The 20989-nt window shown below is 42.1% G+C and overlaps 1 pseudogene; it reads left to right on the top strand.

The window, feature by feature from the left end:
- The first annotated feature begins 1242 nt into the window (after positions 1-1242).
- The window catches only part of LOC104090112 (protein ROH1D-like), a 37481-nt pseudogene continuing 17734 nt past the window's right edge, over positions 1243-20989 (top strand).

The raw sequence follows: 20989 nt of genomic DNA, 5'->3' as shown, positions 1-20989 counted from the left end.
GGCTAAAAATCTATACTTCCTGCTTAATTTGCTGCAAGCGGGCCTCCAAAACGATGGCCTCAGTGGCCCTAGTTTCAAGTTCTGAGAGGCGAAGGGCGGTCTGGTCCAGCTCTTCCAATAGCTAATCCCATTCAGAAGAGAGCTCCTCCTTCTCACTGATTAAACTTTGAAGCCCCTTGGAAGCAGGAAAATTAGCCTGCAAGATAAGAAAAGGTAAGACTTAAAATGAAATCATTTGAAAGCTGAAAAATAGCAGAGAAAGAAACATATTATTGCAGCATTATGCATGGCATTGTTAAACAAACACTATCCTGAGAATGTTTGAATTTTTTTCTAGTCCTTCTCTGAAGCCAAAGGTTTCAGATAGTTTGCAAGCTCCACCGGCCGGGAAAGAAGGTTGCACCCGGTAGAAACTAAAAGTGTAACATTCCTCATCATCTGAGGATCCTCTGAAGGGGCAGCATAATTTTGCCCTATATTCCCATGAATAGGGGACTAAGGAGGAGGAACGCCTTCAGCACGGCCAGATGCGGCCTTTGGAGATGAGGTTGTTGCTGGAAGCGTGGATGAAGATGGAAAAGATGTAACAACCGCTGGTGGCGAAGAAGGTTGATAAGATAACGATCATTGTATCACTAGCTTCTTCATTATCAATCACTACGGTGTTTACGACCGACCCGGGGGAGGGCCGGCCAAAGTCGCCACCGGGGATGATTTAGGGGCATCAACCTTTTCCCTCTTGTTCTTCTCCCCGGCCATAGAGGAACGTATTCTCTTTGGCCGGGGACTCGGAGCAGATCCGGAGGCACCCGTTCGAGCAAGCTCCTCCTGGAGCAGCCTCACCGCATCGGCGGGGTCGACCAAAATATCCTCTTCGGGGATTTCGACTGAGCCCGGGGGTAGACCTAATTTGGCAAACAAGTCAGGGGATTCAGCAAAAATTCGAATATATAGATATTAAAGCAAAGCGAATTACATTTACCATAATTTTTGGCCTTCCACCCATATTTGATGGACAGTTCTTTCCAGAAGTGAATTTCAGGTGTGGTGATGTCCAAAGATTTTTGAACCCACCGATCCAAGCCTCCTACCGCCAGTGGGACCCATCGGATCGCTATAGCATACATAATTTGAAAGATAAATACATATGTAAAAAAACATTTTCGAAGGGGAGAATGTAATGAAAGAAACTTACGGGAACGGTTCCAAGCAACCGGAAAGGATGAGGTCGTTGTTGGAATAATGTCACCGGAGGAAATTGCAACAAACCGTTCCATCCACCCTCGGTCATTGTCATCATCCATGCTGGATATCAAAGCATGGTAACCACGATTACAAAGATTTATCATTCCCACGCAGAAGATCTTGGGGGAATACAAATTCATCATGTGGGCCAAGGTCGACTCTTCTCATGTTTCAGAGCACAAGCGCCAAGGTAGGAAACCATCCTCCACATATAGGGGCTTACCTGTTCCAAACATACCTGGTAGTGGAGGCAAAATTTTGCTATCACGGAATTAAGATCCTCAATCAAAGAAAACGTACCCAAGGTAAAGAGGTATGTGTAAAAATATGTGAAGACCTCTCTGGGAGGGTCACTCGCTCCGATATATCGGGAAAACAAATTGTGTTTGGAAAAGATTAGAGAAGTGATGTAGAGCAAGAATGCAGTTTGGAAGGTCAAGCAACTCATAAGTCCCAAAGGAAAAGGGAGTTGATACTTATAGATTAATTTTTGGGCCGCTAAAATACTTGGCTCTAATTACCTCGATAACCGGCAGAAGGTATGCTAAATCACCAGAAGACGCGTGTTCTTGGCATTAAATGCGGATCGATGGGCGTCTAAACAACCGTCAATAACTTACAAAATAAATTATAGTAATTCCGGCCAAAAGAGGATTCTCACCAACTTCCAGGTAACACAAAGTTATATCACCGAAAAGTAGGGGGACTATCTGTATTGGGTAGAATACGGTATGTTGCGTGGCCACCGAAGAAGGGGACGCGTGGAATCAACACCAGGAGGATGGAAAATCGGGCACAGCTACCTTGTGTGTCACCGAGAAAGGCAAGTTCATAAGGGCATTAAGCATGTTGCGCCCGGTGGCATATAATGAAAAATATTCCACAACATTAAAGAGTAACGACTCATTAAAGAAATGTGAGCATTTATGTTTACCGTTAAGTTTTCATTATCACACTCCAATAATTTTCACTAATGGTGTGCCCGACCCTTATGCCCACTGAGATATAAATAATAGGCTCAACTATCATTGTAAGGGACCGGTTTTCTGGATATTATTGACTATATTCCACACAACAATTCAATACCTTATCTCTCCCTCTCTATTATAAATCTTATTACAATTGTGCCGTGAAATCTTGTTCCCGGGCTCTTCGAATCTATCATTTCATCTATGTTTTGAGCTAAATATCTTATAGCTAAATCGATTACTTCATTATCTTTTGGGATCTAATTGATTCATTTGTCTAGAAACCACGAATAAATTTAATTGTACCATATTTCGGGTAAACAAGACCTATAGTCATTTTTTTTTGTTATTTCTCATACATATATCTCCACACGCAAATATGCAAAACCTTAACCGTCAACAATAAGGGCTCTATAGCCATAGCTTTTCAAAATCAATTCAACATATTCAATTGAAAATGTTGCGTAAGGTTACTACCTCTATCATTTAATTAGATAAACATAAGAAGATTATGTTTCCTTTTAAAAGTATATATTGAATTAATCATGATCAAGTTTAAAATCCCTTCAAAGCATCTCAAATGTAATATCCAAAAGTACATTGTTTAAAATCACTTTTATTTATTTTATATAAAAACATCACCAAGTTTTAGCCGAGTACGACCCAAAATCTCCCCTTAGATATCGTGATGGCACTTATTGTCATGACCCAAATTTCCCTATGTAGGTTGTCGTGATGGCACCTAGTCTTAGGGACTAGGTAAGCCTAACACTTACTGAATTAGTGGTAACTTAACCAAGAATTATTAAATATGAAATAGAAATTTCTTACAATCTCAAAACCGATAGTACAAGTCATAAACTCTACAAAGTTTACTATAAAATACCTAAATGCAATGGTTCCAGAGTAGAATCATCATTACAAAACAAATATCAGAAGGTGACTCCGAAGCCTGCTAACGCGACAACAAGTATACCTTGAGTCTTCACAACAATGCTCGATCAACTAACAAGAATATCAATAACTCTAGCGTACCTGGATCTGCACAAAAATATCTAGAATAGTAGTATGAGTACACCACAGCGGTACCTAGTAAGTATCAAGCGTAACCTTGGTAGAGTAGTGACGAAGCCAGGAAAGACACCTACCGGACATTTAAACCTGTACAAAATAGTACATCAAACTAACAAGGAAAGAATATCAATGTAAGACCAATAATAGAAGAATTTCCAATACAAATCAACATTGAAAATAATGAGATCATGGAAGGCATCGAGCAAACATTTAAGCAATTGAGCAACAACACAGTCAAAGTACAAATATAATATAAAAACAGTACGGCATCACCCTTCGTACTTTTACTCTCGTCCTTACCATGAAATGATAAATAATTTAAACATAATTCCAACTTGAACATAGTAAATCATCAAATAAGTTATTAAGCCAATTTAGTATTTAAATAAGGTAAAATAGTGGAGAGGTTGTGCAAATAGAATATCAATTGAATTTAGTATAGAAAAATATGAGATCCAATATAATATTGTATTTATGAAAATTAAGACATTCAATTAAATTTTAACGAGATAAATATGGGTTTTATTAAAGTAAAATGTATTATCCATTTTTCACACAATTACACGACAATATGATAATGAGGAAGTTGGGGTATCAATTAGAGTAACAATATAATCACCATTTAAATTAGTAAATGTTTGAACAAGATATGAGTTTTTATTTTTGAAAGACACACAAGTGGAATAGCTTGAAATTCTTTTATTTACTTTTGCTAAATTCTAAGCAATTTAACATATCACATAGGATGCATGACTCACACAATAAGTCCATATTGATCCATTTTTAATATATTGACGATTAATTAATTATAATCAAAATACAATGAGGTGATTTAAGGAACCACAGTAACCGTCCTAGCATGAAATGTATCTTGAGAATCACAATCAACATTAACCTTAATATCACAATAATTTGATATTTGTACATTTGTTGCGGCGTGAATCCGATCCCTCACAATAATAATCATATCGGTTGCGGCATGCAACCCGATCCCACTCAATATTAAATTATATTTTTTTGCAGGGTGCAACCCGATCCCACTCAATATTAAATTATATTCATTGCGTCGTGCAACTCGATCCCTCTTAATATTAAATCAATTTAAAACCAACTATGACATACCACAAAATTAAGAGAAATGACGATGCTACACGATAGCTCACGAAATCAAATAACAAGGAAATGTCAATCTATAATCCAAGGCATAATTTATGAGAATCAATTAACAATAACGCATGAATTCAACGAGTGATTACAATCAACAATTAGCATATAAGGGTGAACTTGACAACAATGATGGAACATGTGCTAACAATCACAAGTAAAGCACATACAAACAATTCTAACAACAAAAGTTATAATCATGAAATGGTATTTACAATCAATTATATAAAAGGAACCTAACGGTCAAAACCGGTCAAATACCACATATAGGTTGTGTACCCACTCGTCACATCGCGTACATAACTTTCACATAACACTAATGACACAATCATCCCAAATCCTAAGGGGTGGTCCCCTCCCCCCCCACAAAGTTAGACAAGACACTTACCTTAACGAAGCGAGGCCGATATTCCAAAATAACCTTCTTGCTTAAATTGACTTTCGGACAGCTCAAATCTAAAATTCGCCCCTTAATAATACTACGATGGTCCACCACACTAGACAAATTTCAATCTACAAAAATGCAACACAATTGTACCAATATTATTAATATTTCTATACTTTAAGTCATTTAGACATTTTATCAAACATCTAATGTGCATATCTTTATACAACCTCCTTCAATGGAATTTTTTCACCTAACAACCACCTTCCACACAAATGATTCACCTGACAATCGTCTCTAGGCCATCCACAACTTCCCTTAGCACATGTGTGCCCAACAATTCAGCCCCAACCCACAAATCTTATCAATTAATTCATTTTACAATCTCTACAATACCAACACACCTAGGTTGGGCACTCATTGCTTCCAATCACCATTCCATAAGTCCTAACACATATTTTGTACATAAATAATCACCATTAATTAGTTAGAGATGGTAGACATACCTCTTGTAGACCAAATCTTGAAAGACTACTTTTGGGGTGTTCTTGAAAGTTTGAAGAAATCCTACGGAATACTATCAAAACCTTGTTGTAACTAGTGATAAGGAAAATCATCATAAAAACACACTTAAAAACTCACCTTAGGTAGTAGGAGAACTCTTGGATGACTTGAGGACGATAGGGGAGGTTTAATCTTTAAAGAATGAGGCTATTTTCTCTCTGCTCATCCCTTTTATTTCAATTCCACGCCTTTGGTGTCACGGGCCGTTCCCAGCGCCACCCAAAATGCCCCAAAATTTTACTTCTGACTTTTGGCGTTTTGATTCGCGCCTAGCGCCCTCTTGGGCTCCCAAAACGCGACCTATTATTCTGACATGCTTGTCTTCAGTAAGACGCCTATAACGTTTTATAGGAACATCGAAATGACAAATGGTTTGATGCGTTGGAAACTACACTCAAAGGGATTTAATTTTATAGGTATATGATTACCTAAGTCTTTATATTTTGGTAGTTGCATGTGTTTGAAGTCGTAGCTTATGGGAATTTATTTGAAACATTGGCCCATTGCATATCTTTCAACTTGTCTTAATTCTAAGGATCTCCTTAGACCCTAACAACATCCAATACACTTCATACACTGAATATCATGATCATCTAAGTTGTTCACATCCTTAACCTCTCGTGGAAAGGAAAGACGATAATTAAGCGGCTTGTGAGCGTGCTTATGGCCTCGGACCAATAGAAAATTCGAGGGGCCTCACTGTCACGGCCCAAATCTTCCTCAGTAAGATGTCATGAAGGCACCTAGTCTCTAAGACTAGGTAAGCCTAAAAGTTGCAGAATAACTAAAATAATAACAGAAATAACAGCTAAACCTTAACAACATCAGTAGATAGATATAGATAGATAGATAGATAAAACTTGAAAACTACCACTCGGCATATACAAGTAAAACCAACAACTCTGAGTATAACATCTCCCAAAGACCCGGTAGTCACAAGTCACAATCTCTAAGGAATTTTTCTAACTTTCTCCATACATTAGTATCTAGAAAACAAATAAATAATAACAACATAAAAGGATAAAGGGGAACTCTAAAGTATGCGGACACTGGCGGATATACCTTGAAGTATTCGTTGCGGCAGCACGACTCTCTACTAATAGTGGGGCTGGTAGGAGGTACCTGGGTCTGCACACAAAATATGTACATAAGAGTAGCAAGAGTACACTACAACGGCACCCAGTAAGTGTCGAATCTAACCTCGGTAAAGTATTGACGAGGTCAGGTCAGGGCCCCACTGGAATATAATAAATTTAAGGCAGAAGATATAGTAATATGATGAAAGACTGAGAATTAAATAACGAGAAATATAGAAGAGGAAACTACACAGCAAATAGGGGTAAACAACAGGGGGCACTCCCGAGGTGCCGCCTTGTAGTCCCAAAAGTAAATACTCAACAAGCGATCTCCTGAGGTACTGCCCCGTAGTCCCAAAAATAAATATGCAACAGGGGATCTCCCGAGGTACTGTCTCATAGTCCCAAAAGTAAATATGCAACGCGGATCTCCCGAGGTACCGCCTCGTAGCCCCAAAAATAAATATGTAACGGGAATATCTCGAGGTACCGCCTCGTAGTCCAAAAAGTAAACACACAGCTCAAAACCGATGAAAAAAACAATTAACATCAAGAAATCCTACAATTAAAGACTAATTACAAATTAAAGAAACACAGGAATTCAACTAAGCATGCTGCACAAATTTCAAATAAGCATTTAAGATACGTGGGCATACGATATTAGACTAAATAGGATAACTACACATGCTGGGATGACTTATTTATGATATAACAAGTTAATGTCAGTAAAAATCGGATTTTCAACAATTAGCATGTCTACACACTCGTCACCTCGCATACACGACACTCACATATCACAGAATTTGTCACAATAGTACCAATCTTAAAGGGATTTCCTCCATACAAGGTTAGGTAAGCCACTTATCTCAATCTAAGCCCAATCAGTCAATAAGAATGCCTTTTCCTCGACTTTCCGACTACGAATGGCCCAAATCTAGCCAAATGCAATTACATACCATAAATATAGCTATAAGAAGCTAATCTAATTAATGAAGTCAAGACTTTAGGAAGAAATTAGAAATTAGCCCAAACTGTCGACCCGGACCCACGTCTCAGAATCGAGTAAAAGTCACAAAAAATATGAACACACAATCAACCTTGAGTTCACCCATACCAAAATTACTCAAATCCTATACAAAACTCTCAATCAAAATCGCAAAATTGGGTTTAAGAACTTTCCAACTTTTCTCCCAAATATCTCAACCCAAAAACTTAATTAAATGATGAAATTAATGATGGATTAATGGATATTAATAAAAAACAAGCCAAGAATCCTTACCCAAATGATTCCTCTGAAATACCCTCGAAATTTCGCCTCAATTCGAGCTCTCTTGGTTCAAAAATGGAGAATGAAATCAAACTCTCAGACTTGGCCCTTTTCTGCCTATCGATTTCGCTTCTGCGGGCTCCCAGTCGCACATGCGGAAAAATCAACGCAGGTGCGGAATCCACTTATGGCCAGGCTTTCCGCTTCTGCGGACCAGGGCTCGCACCTGCGAGCTCGCATCTGTGACGAATATCCCGCTTTTGCAACCATAGCCCAGGTCATCCCATTCGCTTATGCGGTCTTGCCTCCGCATCTGCGGATGCGCAGATGCGGCCCTTACCTCGCACATGCAATCCCAGCTGGGCCAAGCTAGCACCGCTTCTGCAGCCAAATGCCTGCTTCTGAGAGTCCGCTTCTATGGGACTCTGATCGCATCTGCGGTCTCAGCGGGGCAGTCTAAATTTCTCTTTTGTAGCTCGATGGTTGCTTCTGTGATGCCTCACTTGCGGCCCAAAATGCGCAGGTGTGATTGGACCAGACACAGCAATCCTTCAGCTATGCACCAAGTCCAATTTTGTTTCGGATTCAAGCCCGAATCACACCCGGGGCCTCCGGGACCCCACCAGAATATACCAACAAATCCTAAAATATTATACGGACTTAGACAAGCCTTTAAATCATATTAAACAATGCAAAAAAAATGAATCGCGCATCGATTCAAGCCTAATGAACTTTAAAACTTCAAATTTCTACATCTGATGCCGAAACCTATCAAATCAAGCCCGATTGACCTCAAATTTTAAGAAAATCTGCAATCAGAACACTCAATAACCGCTACCGTGTCCAGCCACATCTGGATCTGCACACAAGGTGCAGGGAGTAATGTGAGTACGCCAACTCAGTAAGTAACAATAATAAATAAAGACTGAGCAGTAGTGACGAGCAATAAAGCATATAACGTTCATATCAAGAAATCTCAGTAAAATACCACATGCTCTTAAAAATCAGGATTTGAATCAAACATCTCGTTTAAACACATTTCCAATAAAAATCATTTTAAAGATATTTTTATTTTCCAATAGTTTTTCAAACAAAGGCTCAATGCAAAGGTGAGCAAAAATGATGAAATCATAAACAACCACTCGGGCAGACCTCAGAGTCACTCGTGCCACTTGGACATACCTCACAATCACTCTTGCCACTCGGGCATACCTCACAATCACTCTTGCCTCCCAGTCACTCGGCACTCGCACTTAGTAGGTACATGCGCTCACTGGGGGTGTGTACAGACTTCGGAGAGGATCCTTCAGCCCAAGCGCTATAATCTGCACGGACAACTCACGTGCGATAATAATAAAGTATGCTGCAGGCGGGAAAAGCCGATCAACACTCATCCTCACCAATCAGGCCCTCGGCCTCACTCAGTCACAAGTATGCTGCAGGCGGGCAACCCCGATCCACACTCATCCTCACAAATCAAGCCATCGGGCATTCCAGTAAACCAGGGCTTTTGGCCCAAAACATTTATATGCATCAAAATAGAGTCATAAAACTGAGTTATGCGGTAAATAAATATACACATGACTGAGTATAGATTTTCAATCGAAAACAGTGAGAGGATGATAAGAAACAGCCCCTGAGGGTCCAAACAGCATTGGCGCAAGGCCCAAATACGACATTCAGCCCAATTTACTGAAATTCTTTCTAAAATATATAAGTAACAAATGGTTTCAACAAAGTATGCAACTTTACAGTTGCGACGGGACGGACCAAGTCACAAATCCCCAATAGTGCACGCCCACACGCCTGTCACCTAGCATGTGCGTCACCTCAAAATAATAGAATGATACGAAATCCGGGGTTTCATACCCTCAGGACTAGATTTACAATCGTTACTTACCTCAAACCGGTCAAATCTCTACCCCGCAATGCTCTTGCCTTTGGACTCTACCTCCAAATGCTCCAAATCTATTTACAATCAGTATAATACCCTCAATATACGCTAATGGAAATGAATTCCACAAGAAAAGCTTCAAAATTAGACCAAAACCCGAAATTGGCTCAAAAATTGCATGTGGGGCCCACGTCTCGGAACCCGACAAAAGTTACAAAAATCTGAAAGCCCATTCAACCACGAGTTTATCCATACCAATTTTACCAAAATCCGACATCAACTCAACCCTCAAATCTACAAATCTAATTTCCAAATTTCTAAGTTTCAATCTCTGATTTACACCTCAAAATCATGTAATCTAGTCGGATTACTCGATGATAATTCAATATTATGGAGTAGAAATGATCACAAGGGACTTACCTCAAGTTTTCCTTGAAAATATATCAAAAATCGCCTCTCCCCAAGCTCCAATTTGTCAAAAATGGCAAATGGGATGAAGTCCCAGTTTTTATAATTATGCACAGACATCCTCGGTTCTACCTCGATCTTGGCCCTCGATCTTGGCCTTTGATCGAGGTCCTAGATCCTGGTCCTCGTTCCTGCCCCTCGATCCTGGTTCTCGATCCTGGGCTCGATCATGGCTTCGATCGTGCCCCTCGACCATGAGCTCGATCTGGGCTTCGATCGTGGCCCTCGGCCCTGAGCTCGATCATGCCTTCGATCGTGGACCTAGACACTAGGCTCGATCGTGGCCCTCGACCCTGAGCTCGATCTGGGCTCGATTTCTGGGCAGAAACAATTTCTAACAGAAGGAAATTGCAGCACCTGTTCTAGTTCAATTGTTTATTCGTTAACCATCTGAAACTCACCCGAGGCCCTCGGGACCTCAACCAAATATACCAAAAAGTCCTAAAACATCATACGAACTTATTCGTATTCTCAAATCACCTCAAACAACGCTAAAACCATGAATTACACCCCCAATTCAAGCCTAATGAACTTTGAAATTTCTAATTTCTACAAACAACTCTGGAACCTATCAAATCACGTTCGATTGACCTCAAATTTTGCACACAAGTCCTAAATGACATAACAGAGGTATTCCAATTTTTAGAATCAGATTCTGACCCCGATATAAAAAAAGTCAACCCCCCGGTCAAACATCTCAAAAATAAAACTTTCGGCATTTCAACCCTAATTCCTCTAGGGACTCCCAAATAATATTCCGGACACGCTCCTAAGACCAAAATCACCATACGGAGCTATTGGAATCATCAAAATTCAAATCCAAGGTCATTTACATATAGGTCCATAACCGGTCCACTTTTCCAACTTAAAAGTTTCAATTATGAGACTAAGTGTCTCATTTCACTCCAAGTTCCTTCCGGACTCGAACCAACTAACCCGATATAATATAATATAGTTGAATAACACAAAAAGAAGTAGGAATGGGGAACACAGGGTTACAACTCTCGAAATGACCGGCCGGGTCGTTACATCCTCCCCCTCTTAAACATTCGTTCGTCCTCGAACGGGTCTAGAAACATACCTGGAGTCTCAAATAGGCATGGATATCTACTCCGCATCTCCCGCTCGGACTCCCAAGTGGCCTCCTCCACTGGCTGACCTCTCCATTGCACCTTCACTGAAGTTATATCCTTTGACCTCAACCTTCGAACCTGCCGATCCAAAATAGCCACCGGCGCCACATCATAAGTCATAGCACCCTCTAACTGAACCGTTCTGAAATCCAAAACCTGGGACGGATCTCCAATATACTTCCGGAGCATGGAAACATGAAACACTGGATGCACACTCGACAAGCTGGGTGGCAAGGCAAGCTTATAAGTCACCTCTCCTATCCTCTGAAGCACCTCAAAAGGCCCAATGAATCGGGGGCTCAACTTGCCCCTCTTCCCAAACATCATAACACCCTTCATGGGTGATACCTTCAGCAAAACCTTCTCCCCAACCATAAAAGACACATCACGGACCTTTCTATCCGCGTAGCTCTTCTTCCTAGACTGCGCCGTGCGAAGACACTCCTGAATCAATTTCACCTTATCTAATGCGTCCTGGACCAAGTTTGTACCTAAGAGCCTAGCCTCACCCGGCTCAAACCATCCAACCGGAGATCTACACCTCCTCCCATACAAAGCCTCGTATGGATCCATCTGAATACTCGACTGATAACTGTTGTTATATGCAAACTCCGCGAGTGGCAGAAACTGGTCCCATGACCCCCAAACTCAACGACACAACCACACAACATGTCCTCCAATATCTTAATAGTGCGCTCGGACTGCCCGTCCGTCTGAGGGTGAAAAGTTGTGCTTAACTCAACCTGAGTACCCAACTCTCGCTGCACAGCCCTCCAAAACTGCGATGTGAACTGAGTACCCCTATCTGAAATGATGGAAACTGGGACATCATGCAAGTGAACGATCTCTCGGATGTAAATTTTAGCCAACCGCTCTGAAGAGTAAGTAGTACCAATTGGAATAAAGTGCGCGGACTTGGTCAGCCGATCCACAATAACCCAAATAGCGTCGAACTTCCTCGAAGTCCATGGGAGACCAACTACAAAGTCCATAGAGATCCGCTCCCACTTCCACTTTGGGATCTCTATCCTCTGAAGCTAGCCACCCGGTCTTTGATGCGCATACTTAAACTACTGACAGTTTAGACACTGAGCCACAAACCCAACTATATCCTTCTTCATCCGCCTCCACCAATAGTGCTGCCTCAAATCCTGGTACATCTTCGCGGCACCCGGATGGATGGAATACCGCGAGTTGTGGGCTTCTTCAAGAATCAACTCTCGAAGCCCATCTATATTAGGCACACATATCCGGCCCTACATTCTCAGCACCCCGTCATCACCAATAGTCACATCCCTAGCATCACCTCTCTGAACCCTGTCCTGAAGAACGAGCAAGTGAGGGTCATCATACTGACACTCCCTGATACGGTCATAAAGAGAAGACCCGGAGACCACACAAGCCAATACCCGACTAGGCTCCGAAATATCTAATCTGACAAGCTGGCCTGCCAAGGTTTGAACATCTAATGCCAAAGGTCTCTCTACTGCTGGAAGATAGGCTAAACTCCCCAAACTCTCTACCGGCGACTCAAAGCATCGGCCACCACATTGGCCTTCCCCGGATGGTACAAGATAGTAATATCATAGTCCTTAAGGAGCTCAAACCATCTTCGCTGATGCAAATTAAGATCCTTCTGCTTTAATAGCTATTGCAGACTCTAGTGATCAGTATAGATCTCACAATGAACCCCATACAAATAATGACGCCAAATCTTCAAGGCGTGAACAATGGCTGCTAACTCAAGGTCATGGATAGGATAGTTCTTCTCATGGGTCTTCAACTGGCGCGAGGCATAGGCAATCACCCTACCCTCCTGCATCAAAATACAACCAATGCCTATCCTTGAGGCATCACAATACATGGTGTAAGAACCTGAAGCTGATGGCAAAACTAACACTGGAGTTGCGGTCAAAGCAATCTTGAGCTTCTAAAAGCTCTCCTCACATTCATCCGACCACCTGAATGGAGCACCCTTTTGGGTCAATTTGGGCAAGGTCGATGCAATAGATGAAAATCCCTCCACAAAGCGACGGTAGTAACCCGTCAAACTAAGAAAGCTCCTAATCTCCGTGGCTGAGGACGGTCTGGGCCAACTCTGCACCGCCTCTATCTTCTTCGGATCCACCTGAATACCCTCACTGGACACCACGTGCCCCAATAATGCTACTGAACTCAGCCAAAACTCACATTTAGAGAACTTTGCATAAATTTTCTCCTCCTTCAATCTCTGCAATACATGCCTCAAATGCTGAGAGTGCTCTTCCTGGCTATGAGCGTACACCAGGATGTCGTCAATGAATATAATGATGAATGAGTCCAAATAGGGCTGGAATACACTGTTCATCAGATGCATGAACGCTGCTGGGGCATTGGTCAGCCCAAAAGACATCACCATAAATTCATAATGGCCATATCGGGTTTTGAAAGCTGTCTTAAGAATATCTAAATCTCAAATCTTCAGCTGGTGATAACCGGACCTCAAATCAATCTTGGAGAACACCCTCGCTCCCTGAAGCTGGTCGAATAAATCATCAATACGAGGCAAAGGATACTTGTTCTTGACTATGACCTTGTTCAACTGCCTGTAATCAATACACATTCTCATGGAACCATCCTTCTTTTTCACAAATAGAACTGGTACACCCCAAGGTGACACACTAGGCCGAATAAACCCCTTATCAAGGAGATACGGTACGGTGGAATAGAAATGGGCTGAGTGCCCGGCACCAAATCAATACCAAAGTCAATATCCCTGTCAGGCGGCATGCCCGGTAGGTCTACAGGAAACACATCCGGAAAATCACGTACCACCGGAACAGAATAAATGACAGGAGTCTCTGCACTAACATCCCTCACAAAAGCCAAATAAGATAGGCAACCCTTCTCAACCATGCACTGAGCCTTCAAATATGAAATCACCCTACTTGGTACATAATCTACAAAACCGCTCCACTCAACCCTCGGAATTCCTGGCATAGCCAAGGTCACTGTCTTAGCATGACAATCTAGAACATCATGACATGGAGATAACCAATCCATACCCAATATCGCATCAAAGTCAACCATACTGAGCAATAATAGATCTACTCGGGTCTCCAGACCCCCAATAATCACAACACATGACCGATATACACGGTCCACAATAATAGTATCGCCCACAGGAGTAGATACATGTACAGATGAAACTAAGGACTCACGGGGCATATCCAAAAAATGGGCGATATACGAGGAAACATATGAATACGTGAAACCAGGGTCAAATAATATTGAGGCATCTCTGTGGCAAACTAAGACAATACTTGTAATCACAGTATCTGAAGCAATAGCATCTGGTCTGGCAGGGAGAGCATAGAAACGGGTCTGACCACCCCCTGATCTGCCTCCCCCTCTAGGGTGACCCCTAGCCGACTGACCTCCACCCCGAGCTGACTGGGCGGATGGTGAGGTAGCTGGGGATGTAGTCGGAGGCTGACTCCTCTGCTGAGATAGACCTCCATGACGATGAGGACACTTCCTCCACATATGCCCAAGCTCACCACTCTCAAAACAACTCCCTGGTGCTGGCGGCAGAAATTGAAGGGAACCCCTAGCACCGGGATGACTGGTAGAAGAACCTTGAACAGGTGGAGCACGGGACAAACTCTGAACTGGAAGGGCACTAAGTGATGAGTGGCCCTGATGAGAACTGTGAGAACCATGGCCAGATGATGTACCCCGATGAAATGGCCAAGCTGACTGAGCATGTCTGAAATGACGACCTCTACCGTGCTGGAACTGACCCCTAAAAGGAGCATTGTTGAATCCACCCTAACCACGAGGCCTCTTGGCCTCCCGCTCAACCCTATCCTGACCACGAACCATCTCAATCTGCCGAGCAATGTCGACAACCTCATCAAAGGTAGCACCCTAAACTCGCTCTCTAGTCATGAGCAACTGTAGCTGATAAGTGAGGCAATCAATAAACCTCATGATTCTCTCTCTGCCCGTGGGAACCAACTAGATATCATGACGAGCCAACTCGGAGAACCGCTTCTCATACTTCGTCTCAGACATATCACCCTGGCGTAGCCGCTCAAACTGTCTACGCAGCTCCTCTCTGCGAGATCGAGGCACGAACTTCTCCAAAAAGACCACGGAGAACTGCTGCCAAGTAAGGGGTGTTGTGCCAACAGGCCTATGCCTCTCGTAAGTCTCCCACCATCTGAGTGCAGCCCCAGAAAACTGAAAGGTAGTGAACGAGACCCCACAAGTCTCCAAAATACAAGTAGTACGGAGTATCCTCTGACACCTGTCCAAAAAGTCCAGAGCATCCTCTCTCTCTGTGCCACTGAAAGGTGATGGCTGAAGTCTTCCAAACCTCTCTAACCTACGCTGATCATCCTCAGGCATAGCAGGAAACACATAATCCTAAGCAACAACAACCGGATGGGCTGGTGGTGCCTCTGGTGTCTGAAGTCCCTGAATAACCTGCTTGGGTGTGCGAGCGACGGGAGTCTGAGTGCCTCCCTTGACCTGAGAAGTGGTTGCGACCATCGAAATAGAGATCGCCTGAGAAAGGCCAGTACACGCTGTCAGAATCTGAGCTAGGGCCTCCTGAAGGCCTGGAATCACAAAAGGCACATGTGGTGCCTAAGCTAGTGCATCAACAACTAGAACTTGGTCCTAATCCGGGACAACCGGTGGATCTGTAGGTACTGCCCCAACTGATGTACAGGCTGCACCTATGCCCCTACCACGGCCTCTACCGCGGCCTCGACCTCTCGCGGCCCTGGCTGGTGGTACTGGTAGCTGACCCTCCTGACCGGTAGCACGAGTCCTCACCATCTGTGAGAGAATTAAACAACAGATGTTCAGTTACTAGAATCAATAGATTCGCACGACAAGAATTCAAGAATGTGGAGTTTTCTAAAGGTTCTGCAGCCTCCTGAAGATAAGTACAGACGTCTTTGTACCGATCCGCAAGACTCTACTAAACTCGCTCATGACTCGTGAGACCTATGTAACCTAGGCTCTGATACCAATCTATCACGACCCAAAACTAACCCCCTGTCGTGATGGCGCCTATCGTGGAACTAGGCAAGCCGAATCATTTCCAAAACAAAATGATATTTTCATTTCAAAGATAATTTCAAGGTTATTTAATAAAAACCTCCATTTAAAGAGTTCAAATCAAAGAAAAACAGAAGTGCGAAAAAGAAAAGCCCGACATCGGGGTGTCACTAGACATGAGCATCTACTATAATCTGTCAAACAATATCAAGGCTAACTCAGCCTAGAAAAATAGCTAAATACTACTAGAGGAAGATAAGAGGGAGAAGAGCAGGGGCTCCGATCGCCAAACAACTACCTTGCTATCTCCAAGAAAATCTGCAACCAGAACACTCAATAATCGCTACCGTGTCCAGCCATACCTGGATCTGCACACAAGGTGCAGGGAATAACGTGAGTACGCCAACTCAATAAGTAACAACAATAAATAAAAACTGAGCAGTAGTGACGAGCAATAAAACATATAACGTTCATATCAGGAAATCTCAGTAAAATACCACATGCTCTTAAAAATCAGGATTTGAATCAAATATCTCGTTTAAACCCAGTTCTAATAAAAATCATTTTAAAGACATTTTTATTCTCCAATAGTTTTTCAAACAAAGGCTCAATGCAAAGGTGAGAAAAAATGATTAAATCATAAACAACCACTCGGGCATACCTTAGAGTCACTCATGCCACTCGGGCATACCTCACAATCACTCTTGCCACTCGGGCATACCTCACAATCACTCTTGCCTCCCAGTCACTCAGCACTCGGCACTCACACTCAGTAGGTACCTACGCTCACTAGGGCTGTGTACAGACTCCGGAGGGGCTCCTTCAGCCCAAGCGCCATAATCTGCATGGATAACTCACGTGCAATAATAATAAAGTATGCTGCAGGAGGGCAGCCCCGATCAAAACTCATCCTCACCAATCAGGCCCTCGACCTCACTCAGTCACAAGTATGCTACAGGCGGGCAGCCCCGATCCACACTCATCCTCACAAATCAAGCCCTCGGGCATTCCAGTAAAACAGGACATTCGGCCCAAAATATTTATATGCATCAAAATAGAGTCATAAAACTGAGTTATGCAGTAAACAAATATAAACATGACTGAGTATAGCTTTTCAATCGAAAACAGTGAGAGGATGATAAGAAACAGCTCCTGAGGGTCCAAACAGCATTGGCGCAAGGCCCAAACACGGCATTCAGCCCAATTTACTGAAATTCTTTCTAAAACATATAAGTATCAAATGGTTTCAAAAAAGTATGCAACTTTACAGTTGCTACGGGACGGACCAAGTCACAAATCCCTAACAGTGCACGCCCACATGCCTGTCACCTAGCATGTGCGTCACCTCAAAATAATAGAATGATACGAAATTCGGGGTTTCATACCCTCAGGACTAGATTTACAATCTTTACTTACCTCAAACCGGTCAAATCTCTACCCCGCAATGCTCTTGCCTTTGGACTCTACCTACAAATGCTCCAAATCTATTCAAAATCAGTATAATACCATCAATATACGCTAATGGAAATGAATTCCACAAGAAAAGCTTCAAAATGAGACCAAAACCCAAAATTGGCTCAAAAATTACATGTGGGGCCCACGTCTCGGAACCCGACAAAAATTATAAAAATCTGAAGGCCCATTCAACCACGAGTTTACCTATACCAATTTTACCAAAATCCGACATCAACTCGACCCTCAAATCTACAAATCTAATTTCCAAATTTCTAAGTTTCAATCTCTGATTTACACCTAAAAATCATGTAATCTAGTCGGATTACTCGATGATAATTCAATATTATGGAGTATATATGATCACAAGGGACTTACCTCAAGTTTTCCTTGAAAATATATCAAAATATCGCCTCTCCCCAAGCTCCAATTTGTCAAAAATGGCAAATGGGACGAAGTTCCTGTTTTTATAAATTTGCCCAGACATCCTCGATTCTTCCTAGACCTTGGACCTCGATCTTGGCCTTCGATCGAGGTCTTCGATCCTGGTCCCCGGTACTGCCCCTAGATCCTGGTTCTCGATCCTGGGCTCGATCATGGCTTCGATCGTGCCCCTCGACCAAGAGCTCAATCTGGGCTTCGATCGTGGCCCTCGGCCTTGAGCTCGATCATGCCTTCGATCGTGGCCCTCGACCCTGGGCTCGATCATGGCTTCGATCGTGGCCCTCGACCCTGAGCTCGATATGGGATTCGATCGTGGCCCTCGACCCTGAGCTCGATTTCTGGGCAGAAGCAATTTCCAACATAAGGAAATTGCAGCAGCTGTTCGAGTTCAATTTTTTATCCGTTAACCATCCGAAACTCACCCGAGGATCTCGGGACCTCAACCAAATATATCAAAAAATCCTAAAACATCATACAAACTTAGTCGCATCCTCAAATCACCTCAAACAACGCTAAAACCCTGAATTAAACCCCAATTCAAGCCTAATGAACTTTGAAATTTCTAATTTCTACAAACAACTCCGGAACCTATCAAATCACGTTCGATTGACCTCAAATGTTTCACAAAAGTCCTAAATGACATAACAGAAGTATTCCAATTTTTAAAATCGGATTCCGACCCCGATATCAAAAAGTCAACCCCCTGGTCAAACTTCTCAAAAATAAAACTTTCGGCATTTCAAGCCTAATTCCTCTACGGACTCCCAAATAATATTCCGGACACGCTCCTAAGCCCAAACTTACTATACGGAGCTACTGGAATAATCAAAATTTAAATCCGAGGTCGTTTACATATAGGTCCATATCCGGTCCACTTTTCCAACTTAAAATTTTCAATTATGAAACTAAGTATCTCATTTCACTCTGAGTTCCTTCCGGACTCGAACCAACTAACCCGATATAACATAATATAGTTGAATAACATAAAAAGAAGTAGGAATGGGGAAAACAGGGTTACAACTCTCGAGACGACTGGCCGGGTCGTTACATCATGTGTGTACTAAAATGTGTAAGCCTCTTGATAAGGAGCCTAAGGCAAGGATATCTATCCACCCCTATGGTAAAAGGCAATGAGAATTCAGAAGATAGTACAAGTCTCAACAAGTAAATGAAGCAAGGTGAAGAAGGGTATGAGACACCCAGTTAATGAAGACTATCATTATTTACCATTCATGACGGGAGATAAAAGAATTTTGAGTTACCTTTAATGGTAGCAGAGGTATGTACAATTAGTCACACCCATTCTAGTTATGCCCCATGGGGGTCAACAAAAGTAGTATAAGAAAAGGATAAGATATCATGATCTGGCTGGGGTTAGAGTAACCAAAAATATGGATGAATTGTTTGCATTAGTTAACATTTCCGAAGGATATTACAAAGGTGCTAATAAATCACCTTGTGAGACACCCACATAGTGCACTCTAAAATAGTACAACTTGATATTAATACTACAAAGATAGGCACGGAAAGCCTAGAAGGGATAAATATTATCTTAGTGTGGATCTCGTCCCTAGGAAAGGGAGAATGTTAGGCAGCCCAAAGATCCAGTTGATGGAGCAAGGGGAGGTAAAAGCGAAAGAATGTCTTGTTAAAATTTTCAGAATAAAATAATAGGTAGAAATATTAGCAGGGAAGTACGAAGAGGGATAATGAAGCATTATAAGTGAAATGTGATATATGGATGGCAACGGTAGAGTGTTACAGAATCTATAGTCAAATAAAGAAAGAGACGAGAGGTGATGGGACTTAAGACAACAAAAGAGTATAGGCCATACGGTCACATCCTCATTTCGAGAGATAAGTTCGCAACTCTAACATGGTTAACAGAAGGAAAAGTTAGACCTCGGAGTAATAGAAATCAGTATGGACTGGTGAACATGATAAACTAAGCATGAATTAGGGACTGAATGATTCGATAATGGTCAACGTCACTAGAATTACAGATTTGCGTTCCGGCGATAATAGAATGGACAACAGAAGACGATTCATGAGAAATTCAAAAAATAGTCATTCAGGAAGACGTTTCCCTAAAGCAAGCAATATGAGCAAAGTTAAGCTTAAGGGATTGTATGTGCCAGTTAAACTAAGTGTCACCATTGCGAGTAAGGGAATTTGTAATCCTTGGTACAGAAGGATTGCTGCAAGGCGAGTAAGGGTCATTGATGTTGTAAAACAACGCCAAAGATGAAGAGTTAAAATATCTATAGGTAGATCCTCGTGGCTTCAGCTCTTAGTACTCCCCTAAATAGGGGAATATGGAGTTACGTGGCATTAAGTCGGAATTATGTAATTCTAGTAACTATGGAATAGTAAAGGATGAGTGCGACAAAAATGAAAAGGGGATGAGATTGCACGTATTCAAATCCTACATATGTGCTATAATTCCCGAATATTATGTAAGCACGACATCAAGGAGATGAAGTAAGGGTTCCTGCCTGAGATGTTATTGATAGATAAGGAGCACGTACGAGACGTAAGTTAAGATAAGGGAAATGACCCAATAAAGATTACGCGGAATATTGATATGAGAATGGGCCAACGAGTAGTCAGTAGTTGATCCAGGAAGAGCCTAGTTATGGCTAAACAAGAGGACACAGACGAATCAACAGATTGTGCAAGATGAACATAGTGAACCCCAACATGGGGACTTCAGTCTCGTAGTATGACATTGTGATACTTGAGAAATATTCATATAGGAGTCGGGGTAGTAAAGGTACTGTATGCATGTTACGAAAATAAAAGA

The sequence above is a fragment of the Nicotiana tomentosiformis genome, chromosome 4 (genome assembly GCF_000390325.3).
Source record: "Nicotiana tomentosiformis chromosome 4, ASM39032v3, whole genome shotgun sequence".
Lineage (NCBI taxonomy): Eukaryota > Viridiplantae > Streptophyta > Magnoliopsida > Solanales > Solanaceae > Nicotiana > Nicotiana tomentosiformis.
The sequence above is the reverse complement of the archived record's forward strand: the minus strand, read 5'-3'. Positions and strand labels throughout refer to the sequence as shown.